The 12,059-nt window shown below is 38.4% G+C and overlaps 1 protein-coding gene across 1 annotated transcript in view; it reads right to left on the bottom strand.

Annotated features, from left to right (window-relative positions):
- Positions 1–9,701, bottom strand: part of LOC137169353 (dihydropyrimidinase-related protein 5-like) — a 30,039-nt gene extending 20,338 nt beyond the window's left edge. The window contains exon 1 of the mRNA XM_067572473.1: positions 9,549–9,701. The gene's annotated coding sequence lies outside the window, so the exon portion shown is untranslated. The remainder of the gene's footprint in view (positions 1–9,548) is intronic.
- Positions 9,702–12,059: the final 2,358 nt, after the last annotated feature.

The raw sequence follows: 12,059 nt of genomic DNA, 5'->3' as shown, positions 1-12,059 counted from the left end.
ACTTCACAAAACTGTTTCTGACCATCATTGATTCATTATTAAGGACATACACTAGATGGCAATAAAGGGACATATAGATCACAAACAGTCCTAACTTAAAACCATTTTAAGCTGAAGTCATCATTAAGTCCATTTGATGTCATAGTGTTGAGTGTGTATATCAAAACCATTTCTCTCTAATTTTAATGAAGAGGGTAAACTGTGATTTGCTTCAGCAAATGTTTGCAATTGCATAATTCATATTGCCTGTACGGATTGCAGATTTGTGCTCCAATATTCATTTTGGTTTTGGTATTACTGGATCTCAGTGCGGCATTCAACACAGTCGACCATAAGATACTGCTAGACAGAGTGGAAAAGTGGGTGGGACTCTCTGACGCTCTCCTACATTGGTTCTAATCATATTGACAAGATAGGGACTACTTTGTATCAATTGGCAACTATGAATCTGAATGAACAAAAATCACATGCGGAGGTCCTCAAGGGTCCATTCTCAGGCCTCTTCTATTCACATCTACATGCCCCCCCTTGCTCAGATTATAGAACATTATAACATTTTCCAACATACTTATGCAGATGACACACAACTCTACATAACACATGTCATCACATGACTACAGTCCCTTACATTTGCTGTATAAGTGCATTGAACAAATCAATGAGTGGATGTGCCAGAATTTTTATACAACTGAAATAATTGTTTTTCGCCCCAGAGAAGAAAGATTAAAAGTCAGTGCTCATTATGACCCAATGACACTAAATCCTACAAATCAAGCTGGAAATCTTGGTGTAGTTACAGACTCAGACTTAAATTTCAACAGCCACATAATGATGACTGCAAAATCGAAACACGATACAGAAAAACTAGTTCATGCATTTATTTTCAGCAGGCTAGACTATTGTAACAGTGTCTTCAAAGGTCTTAAAATCAATCAGACAGCTGCAGCTCATCCAGAATGCTGCTGCCAGAGTCTTTACTGACACCAAGAAAATGTAGCACATTACAGCGGTGCTTAAATCACTGCACTGGCTTCCTCTGTGTCAAAGGATAGATTTTAAAAACCTATCACTAGCCAATTAAGCACTAAATGGTCTTGGGCCCAAATACATTTCTGATTTGCTTGTAAATTACGAAGTCCCCAGACCCCTCAGGTCATCTGGGACAGGTTTACTCAGTGTTCCCAGGATAAAAACCAAGCAGCTTTTATTTCTATGCTCCCCACCTGTGGAACAAGCTTCCTGAATACCTGAGGTCTGCTAAAACTGTCAGCTTATCTTTCCAATTTATTAAATACATAACTTCTTTTTCATCTTTAACTATTTATTTGCTTGTTTTTGTTTTTATTGTCTTTTAAATGCAATTTTAATGTCTTTTTGTCTTCTTGCTTTTAATGTCTTAAATGCAATCTTAATGTTTTCTTAATGTCTAATGTTCCAGTTTTGTGTTTGGGGTTCCTCTTCTTCTTTTTACCAAATGAGCCACATATGATTTTTTTAAAACGTAGGTGATACTGATGGCACTAGGTCTCTTTTATGTATAGAAAATATTAAATAAACAGTTGTAACCAACAAATCCAATAGAAACTGACACCTGACCATACTAGAAACAGTGGATTGTTATAGTTCCAGCAGTCCAAATCAAAGGACTACTTTAGTACTGCTGGGGTTTTAGCGTCTAATATTAAAATCTCTACACTCTCACAGGATATTACTGGGAAAATACAGTCTGCTGTTGTTATTCAATCCTGTGCTTTGTTGGCATACCATTCTGATATAGTTATAGTCCAATAAAACTAGCAAATAACAAACAAGACAAAACAATGGGGCATCCTGGTAGCCTAGAGGTCAAGATGCAGACCATTTAACTGCAACGTCCCCATCTCAAGTGTTTTTTCTGTTCTTTTTTTAAGTACTTCATGTTGACATGTTAAAAATGTAACTGCGGTACAATTGAATTTCTTAGTTTCTCATTTGAGTGTTTACAGTTAAGCTAACTACGTTCTGCAGTGCAGAAGCATTGTCTCCTTCCACCACAGATTCCCATTGAAGAATGACATCAGAACACAAAAAGGAAAAGATTAATACATTTCACAAACTCTTCCTTTTATCAGACACATAATTGCATTCAATCTTAAGGGAAAATGGAGAGAAAAGTGGAGAAATATAAATAGTAAAGTTGACAGAGAGAGGTCAGCAGAGAGAGTGATGTCTATATGAAATTCTGCTCTCTATATCTGATACTTTAAAGCTGAAGCTGCTGTTGTCACTATTTTCCAGTCAGCTCCGTCCAAACCCACACAGCTGACTGACTGTGTGTGTAGGACTGGGAGCGCTGACTAAACAGACCTCTGCGCCTGACACTGGAAGCTTTGTGTGTCCGTAAGGACTGTAAAGCCAAAGAAAATTAAAGTCAACTTATATAATTGACATTCTGCACAGTGACACCATTCACCCTCACAAAAACGCACACAATAAAACCTTCAGCTGCTCAGAGGACAGGAGAACAAAAACATCTCTCTTTACTGTCACTTTTAGTTTTCACAATACGTCTGTCATATGTACAGTCATAAAAAACAAAACAGAATTCTCCAGTGGTCATCTTGCATTATGATTATTTAAAAAAAGATTCAAATCCATACACCCTAATCTTGCTAAAATATTGTAAATAAAATAATAATGAGGTACTAATACACCACCACACTACATGGTCTCTCTATCTATATTGACAATTTCACTAAAATTAATGAATTCAATAAGAAAATAATTTAAATTATGACATCACCAAATGCTTTATGATTGAAATATGTATAACTATTTACTTACAGACATCTTACATTATGAAAATATCAACTGTAACGTGGGTGTTATCAGAGGCCGGCCAATCTAGCGTGAGGAATCGGCGTCACAGGCAGTCGGACTGGCTGTCCAGTCAAGTGTATCAGTGATTTCACCTTTGTAGTTCAGTTTCTGCTTATGTTTCACCAAATGTCTTTGTCTTATTTTTTACAAATAAAGCTTTGTTTTACCTTCAATTACATTTTTTTGGATTAGAAAATAGAGACTTTTTATAGATGTGAGACGTGAGGCAACTTGAAGTGACGTGAGGTGACATCAAGCAACGTGATGCGACCTGATGGAACAGCGTGCACATGAAGTGTTGTGAGGTGCCGTGATGTGACGTGAGGAGGCGCAAACATCTTTGTCACCGCTAGTTATATGAAGCTGGCTTGATGTGAATAATTTTTGTACTAATTTTAACTCATATTTTAATTACTACAGGACAGAAGGTCTCAATCCACCATGAAGGTCCCTCAGAGGATGAGATAGCCTAAACAATACAAGTAAAAATGACAAAACATGCCTGAAGATCCCCTTCATACATGTTTTAAGATGTATATAAAATAAGTTTATGTATGCTTTATGTATAATAATTTGTGTTTAATATGTTTTTTCCACAAAAAAAAGTTTAATTATATAGTTAAAATCCTTAAAATGGCATTTACTCCCTCCCTAATTAAAAATCCCAGACTCTATAATATGCAAATATTATATAAATATTTTCCTTTCAAAAGTTTAACTGCTGGACACTAGATGTCTCCTACTTCACTGTAGAGTCCATTCTCAGTGTCTGTCTGCACTGAGGGCTTCAAGTTTTCACATCACACTTGTGTAAGTTAAATACTGGACCAGAACTGGCTCCAAACTAGTTCTGTCACTAATCATGCTCACAGGTTCATACCTTAAACTTTTAAGATTTTTGGTGAGACACTTTCAACTTTTAGCAGGTGAATGTGAAAACAGCTTTCTGGTGTTAAACTCTGCACATACATCGTTCTGCACAGTGAAGCTCAAACATCCAACTGAAGGAACAAGAAGAAAAAAAATGTTTTAGCGGAGGAGGACTTTAACAATAGCCCTTAGATTACTGTAAGGCCACGTTCAGACCAAATCTGGCAACGTGTGACAAACGGCAGCCCTCCCATTCATTTGAATGGAGGCAGTGCGTTTAGACTGCAGGAGTGAGGACCGCATAGGGCTCAGCAAAAAAAAGGCAGCGCTCATATGGCGAAAGTTGAACCAGAATTAACTTTTGCCGTAACGCAAACCCAACATCACGCAGTGTTGGCCAATCATGTAAGCCGGTGATCAGACTGAAGACGCCCGAGGGAAGAGGAACCTTATTTACCGCTGCTTATCGAGGAAGTGTGAGGATGGAAGAGAGACCCATCGCCGCCATGATGACCTTTCCAGAGCTGTACAACCCTGCCATGAGGGAGTACGAGGACGTAAATCGCTGTGCACTCAGTTGTGCTGCAAGTCGGAATTTCTGGTTAGTATTTCTACTTATGCTATGATCAGATTTGTCACATCACACAAATGGGCCATGTAGTGACACGCCCACACATCCGCAGAAACCTGCATGGTAGTGCCGCATTGCTGAATTTGGTCTGAACACGACCGGATACAGCAACTGTGTCTGTGAAGGCACACCATACTAATTTGGAAAGCTACACTTGTTGTTGTTTACACTAAAACATGATACTGCTGTTACCATATTTGGTCACATTGGAAAGGCATTTTCTTAGGAAAAATGCTTTTAACGCTTGAACGGGGGGTCAAATTTGAAAAGGAAAGATTGAATTAGATGGCTTAGCCCAACTCCACCCAAAAATACCAACTCCAAAGAACACCAGGCTTAAAAGCACGGAGCTATTCTAGAGTTCTTCAGTGTAGGTCAGCAGTCGGTGTGCGTGTGTGCTTTCTGCTGTGTCATAGTGGGTATGACAGACAGACAACCAAAGACACAGACATACACCGGGCAGCATTACTTACTCACCCTCAGACCAGCTGCCATAGCATGCATACACACACACACACACACACACACACACACACACACACACACACACACACGTAGATACACACAATTAAACACATGCACACGCTGAGACACACCCTGATTTCTCTCCACTCCTCATGTAGACAGTTTTTTAATGGGGGTGTTAATTAATTATGAATGAGGAGCAGGAGGCAGATTTTGCCTCCCAAAGTCACATCTTCACAAAGTCACTCAGACAACATAGCCATCCCAGACACACAGCCATTTTACAGTTCCTGCATGCTGCTATTTTAGGTATAAACTGTCTGTTATCGACATTATGGTATACGAAAAGTGATACTTTCATCGAGGAATCTCGATGTTAATCCTCTTAGTTAAACAAAGCATATACTGTGACTAAAATACAGAGAAAAATGTGCTTTCTTTCATGCAAGTTCCATGTTTTCAATCAGTGTTGCTAACTCTTAATTGGTCAAGTTGCATGACAGTCTTTTGAGAAAACACACATCTAAAGCTTCAATTTAATGCTTTCTTAAAAATGCTTTTCCTCATGTAACGTAAAAGTAGTCACTTCCACAAAAAGCACCTAAAAACTCTATAAACAAACGGAAAACACACTAAACTAATGAAGTAATTTATCATAGACATGTTTAATTCGTTACAACACGTGATCCAGATGCAATCAGAAAAAAAAAGGTAGAATAAAGAATGAAACTGTGATGAAAAGAAAGAAAAGCTTGCGTGTTTAGAAACAGTTTAAATCTGACATTGTAGCAGCTGACATCCTCGGATGTCTGTTTCTGGGTAAATGCGGCCTACGTGTGTCATGGAAATGTATGTATGTGTGTGTTGATGCATGCTGTAAGTGAGAAGAACGGACTAGACAGCTGCTGACTCCTGTCTGATCTGGAGGAGGTGCAGGATGTATGCGTGTGTGTGTGTGTGTGTGTGTGTGTGTGTGTGTGTGTGTGTGTGTGTGTGAGCTATTTAAAAAGCCAGAACAAACGTGCATCAAACAAATTTACAACCGATTGGAGATAAGAATAGACATAAAACACTCTCACCCTCACACACACACACACACACACACCCCCACACACACACGCACTGTCACAGAATGAGGTTTAAAGGGTCGTGGGTACTACTGGAGGTTCATGGATGAATAAGCCATTAGTGAATCACACACAGATAAACAGACAATAACAACAGCAGTCGCACAACTAACTAGGGCATCACTCTGAGGATTAGGGGCACGTCTCTCTTTCTACATGCGCTCCATCCTGCTGCAATTCTGTACTTTTGTGAAGGATGGACAGGTGTGTCTCCACCTTTCCCTTTGCTCTAATCTACTGCTGAAGAAATCAGCTGAATAAAGTTAATAACACTACTTAGTGCATTCTACCAGTTTTTGTTTTATGCATTTATTTCATGTAGTCTGACCTTTGACCTTTAGCTGGACCACCCTTTGACTCCTTCTCTTGTGCCACCATCAGGCTAAAATATCCACTGGGAAAGCTAATCTAATGGGAAAGCTTCTATGAAATGTATTGAACACATTCCTGCTCCTTAGAGGATGAACCCCTTTGATTTTAAAGGATAGATTCACAATTTTTCAAGTTTGTCTAAAACCAATAGTCAGCTGCCCAAATAAATAATAACACATGTTTTTCTTGCTATAATCATTCCCCTTGTTCACATTAGCCATTAAGATATCCCTTACAAATGTGCTTTTAGTGATGGGGAACAAAATCCACAGCTTGCCCTCTGTGAAAAAATGTAAATAAAAGTTAACTAGAAGCAAATATGAGGTTTTGGTCTTCCAAATTAGTCAAATCAAGTTGATATCTTTCCAAATTACTGTCTTTTTAGTACCAATTTCCCTCTTTTTGTTACAATCCTTCCACTGCAGGTACTATTGTTTTAAGACAAACTTGAAAAATTGTGAATTTATCCCCAAGGATGTTTCCTATAGTACCACCATCAGGACAAACTTGACCTGACCACACAGTACAGTTTGTACTACAGTAGTCTGCATTGGTACATGTCCAGTTGGCATGTGTGATCTACTATAAATTTCGGGCTGCAAGTCCACAGCAGATGATGAAATTAATGCCACCAGCACCACTTCACCCTACATGGACATGGAAAATATAATGTGACATTCGGGCTCTGAGAAGAGTATAGTACATCCATATTGAGGGATGTAATTAGCATGGCAGAATCTAGGGACCATTCATGGTTTTTCAAGGGGGTCAGAGTGCCTCAAACTATGTTATACAGTGGTTAAACAGCGTGTGAAACCTCCTTCCCCACACCTTTCTGATGTCGGATTTGGGGGTTGTCTACAACAATTTCTGTAATTTTCTGAAACCGACAATCTGACAAGCACACCCACTTTATGCAGTTTTCCTATTCTTCACACAACTTGATTCAACTTCACAACTGTCATTTTTTATGCAGGCGAGCGCCAACTGTGAATGCCTTCGAGGACATACTGTCCAAAAGCGTGTACTGTTCAAGAGGGTTATTGTATGATGGCAGCATTTTCACAGTGTGGCCTCTGGGAACAGCCATAAACACTTTGTGCTATAAAGACTTAGAGCATGGATGTATTCAATGGTCTAAATCACACAGTGGCCACTCGTGGTAGTGCAACATCCCCTGTAGCCCAAAAGGCATTTCACCTATATACCACTATTATAAAAGAGACATCTGTATAACTGTTGACCAGACACTTAGAACTGCAAACAACATCAATAATTACTCTTTGTATTAGGAATTTTTAATCCATTATGGTTTTATATTTGTAAAACTTTGCCAGAACCCAGAAAAGTGTTTTTTAAATGTGGGAGAAACATTAATGAACATGTGCAGTGAGCCGCACAATGCAGAAGAAAACCCACTAGGTGAGCGGTTTTCATTTGAGTTAATGGGTGCCACCTTTGAGTCAGGTATCCAGTTCCTACAATACATCTATGCTTTAGACACAGTTGGACGTGTTGTAAGAACTAATTCATTTCAAACATAGCCCTGCCTTTAGACATTTATTCTTCCATCCGTTCATTCATTCATTTTCTATATCCACTGACTTCCTAAAAAGGTTTTGTGAATTCGACTCCAGTCTTCGTTTGACGGAGCCACTCTAAAATATGGTGATTTGATTTACTCTTTGCCATTTTTATTTGATTGATTAAATTATATAATTCATGCCTGTACTGTACATGGTTTGAAAGAAATGGCCGGAGTAAGAGATATTGTCAAATAGAAACATTTACTAAAACAATTAGCTGACTTAACAGGTAGTCAGTAGATGGAAAATTATTAATTGCGGACAATTAATAACTGATTAGCTTGATTGTTTAAGTCATATATCATGTATCAGCCATCCATCATCCTTGGCAGGAACATGGGTTGCTGTCCTTGCTGACATGGGTGTGAAGCAGGGAACACTCTGGACAGATCATCAGTCTATCACAGGGCTAAAACAGACAAGCATTCACATCCATGGGAAATTTACAGTCACCAGTTAACCTGAGCTGCTTGTCTTTGGACTAAAAGAAGAAACCAAACACCAGGAGGAAACCCATACAGACACAGCGAGAACATTCAAGCTCAACACTGAAACACAGAAACCATCTTGCTCACTGGACCACTGTGCCACCCATTTACCAAGAAACTGTATCAAGTAATTGCTGCCTCTGAAATATGAGTGATTGCAGACTAAAAGATAATGTAGTTAATAAAAAAAAATGTTTTCAGCCCTAATGGAATATATTGTGCAGGCCAACAGTTACGTCATCTCATTAGGATCCTTTCTAATATATTCACTTCATTGTGCTGCATGGAGGACCCCCAGACCCCCCTCAAGCACCCTTGAGCATCCACAAAACCCCATGATGCACAAAACAGAGTAAGTCTGCATGCAAAACCCTCTCCACACTGAACCCAACAAAGGATATAAAACCGGGGCTCAAATCACCTGTTCAGTTCACATTCTGTACTCAACCTGCTCCCTACATACAAACACACACATGATCATGCAGTGCACATACACACCCACACCAAAAGACTCGTTTGTATGCATGACAATCTCAGACCCTCCTCTTCATCATCATTACCGTGACTCAATCTATTAGGGAGAACGGAGAATAACCCATAAACGAATATCAGACTTACATAACGGGCAACACACACACACACACATCGCCTTATTGCACTGATGGCACGCCAAATACACACACACACACACAAACACACACACACACACACACACACACACACATTCACATCTCACCCATATTTCGTCGCCGAAAAGCACGCAATGCTATTTTGTAACACACGAACAAATTATCGATTTATCGCCGGATTTATGTGAAAATCATATAATGCCATTAATTTTTTTCTCTCATTTGTAAAGAAAATGCTCGCATGAATAAATTCCCATTCAAATTAGATATAGACACGCATCATCAGGTATCTGAACAGAAATCTCTGATTTTAAGCTAACTACTGTTAATGTACCTGTTTGAAAATAAACTGACATTAAAACCCTAACGGTTATTAATGTTACACGACATAGAATACATAATTTTAATGGTAAAAATAAAAATATGTATAATAAATTGCATCAATTCTTGTTAACGGCTAATGGACTTTTGAAAAGAAAGCCTGACATCTCAATTTTTCTGCCTTTTTTTTGGCTTCTTACCCTTTTTTCCAGGTTCCCAGATCCTCCTCCAAAGGAGACTCTCTCCGTTGCCCAGCGCCTGCCGAGTGCTCGAGGACAGCTGCCACAGCGCGAGCCGCAGATGCTTCTTTGCCGACAGTCCGGCAGTAGCCAATCAGAGGCCGTTCGAAACAGAGCAACGGAAAAACTGACCAATAGGAGACGAGATGTGTCTAGCGAAGGGGTCTCCTCTTCTGAGTAGACAGGGGCGTGTCTCCTGCCTCTGGAGACGTATGTTGCCTTCAAATGCTGTCGGAAATATAGCGGTTAGTACCTGATGAGCTGCTAATGCAACTGATAATACTAATTATAGAAGTTCTTAACGGTTAAGTATAAACACTGAAGTACATTTACTAAACTACAATTTGAAGTACTTGTACTTTACTTGAGTATTTCCATTTAATGCTACTTTATACTTCCACTCCACTACATTTCAGAGGGAAATATTGTACTTTCTACTCCACTACATTTATCTGACAGCTTTAGTTAATTTTCAGATGAAGATTTGACACAATGAATAATATAACAAGCTTTTAAAATACAACACATCGTTAAAGATGAAACCAGTGGTTTCCAACCTGTTTGGCTTTTGACGTCTTACAAAAAGCAGTGTGTAGTCGGGGTCACATTTCAGATGTCTATGAGTTGTTAACAGCTCCACCAAATAGTGATTTTTTTCCTCTAAACTTCTCACGTGGTCTCATTTCAATAAATGTTCAAATGACCCAATATTTCACCAAAAATCAAAGATAGAGGAAAAAGTCCAAAAACTGAAAAAAGATTTGTGTATCAGAACTTTGTTTTTTCTTCTTTCCTCTCCCACTAACATCTCACGACCCCTCAGATTTATCTGGTGACCCTATGGACCCAACTCCTAATTTGGGAACCTCTGGACTAAACTAGCTAACTGTATATAAAATAGTTGAAACCAGTTCCGCCTCCAGCAGCTACACCAGTAACATGCTGCTCTAACACTGATGCTTCAGTATTAATCTAATAATCTAATGATGTCATATATAATAATATATCAGTCAGAGGGACCAAACCAGTATTTTTACTGCAATACTTTAGCTACATCAAGTTCATAATACTTATGTACTTTTACTTGTAATGGAGTATGTTTACATAGCTGTATTGCTGCTTTTGAATCAATGAATTTTTAATCTCAACCTTCAACCCAAAATGAATGAGAAGTCATTAAAGTGCACAGAGAAATTGGAAAAAAAGATTTTAATAGATTTTTCAACTTTTTACTTTTTAAAAAATCAATTTCTTGGCAATTCCATTTGCTATGGAAGTTTGTGTGCTATGATCAAAGCTCCAGAAAAGCTACTAATGGATCTTGTGATGAGATTATTTTTTACATCAGTAGGACTCTAACACATCATTCTGCAACCTCAAGAAGAAGAAGAATTTCAGAGTTGCACCTCTGGACTCATCATTGCTTTATAGTCTAAGGTACCATAATGTATACAGGTTTGTCATTTAATGCCATGTGCCTTATTTATTTATTTAATTTCATTCAAAGACTATATATCTGTTTTCTTACCTCTAAGCCTTTCTCTTGTACTGCTGTAAAGTGAACTTTCTTCAGGGGATCAATTAAGTCTTATCTTATGTTATCTTTTTTCACAGAATAGTATTTTGTAAAAAAAAAAAAAACAAAAACATTACTTTACAATGTCACATTGGACTTTACAGGCCCACATTGGTTCACAACCAAACCTAAGCTAGTTAAATAACTCCCTGAAAAAAAAGCTAAGTCTGATATTTCATTTGCAAAGATCTAAACTGATGAAAACATTTATGGCCCTTCATCCCTGATGGAGTGCAGGCTATGGTTTCTTTATTTAGTTCTGTTGCTGCATCACAAAGACATTCTGTACTGATTGATTGCTGAGATGAAACACTAGATAACAACAACAGCAACAAAAAAAAGCACTTTCTCACAGGCTCAAGTTTTCAGACTCAGAGCACTTGAACGCTGCACTTCCAGTGACAAGAGCTTACAAGGGGCTCTTGAAGGCATCAATATGAGGCTGAAGGGCCACAGGATGGAGAAAGCCTTTTCTCCTTGGCAGCATGGCTGACTGGCGCTGTGGTGGGAATTACAAGAAGTGCAAGCAGAGGTCTGTTACAGGTCTCAAGTGATGAATAATTAAGCAACAAAACTGTCTGCAGATTCACAGCATTTTCAGAGAGACAGTGAAGCTAATGACTTACTGTACAGAATGTTATGTGATAAAGTACTGTATGATAAATAATTATAATCTAGATTTACAAAGTCTCATCTTGCAGGGAATATACAAAAGCTATTACCTTTGGTATTTAACTGATATATTTGTTAATCAACACTCCTCATTGTTACAAAAACTAAAATACAAACTTGAACCTTGCTTATTCACTCTGACTTTTGGAAATACAGACTTGTTCTCCCTTCTGGATATTTTTCCTTTTTTTAAATGAAATAAATTAGTGGTGTGCACATCCACA

The sequence above is a fragment of the Thunnus thynnus genome, chromosome 18, assembly GCF_963924715.1.
Source record: "Thunnus thynnus chromosome 18, fThuThy2.1, whole genome shotgun sequence".
In the NCBI taxonomy this organism is placed as follows: Eukaryota; Metazoa; Chordata; class Actinopteri; order Scombriformes; family Scombridae; genus Thunnus; species Thunnus thynnus.
Note: the sequence above shows the minus strand (reverse complement) of the source record. Positions and strands in the feature narration are given on the sequence as shown.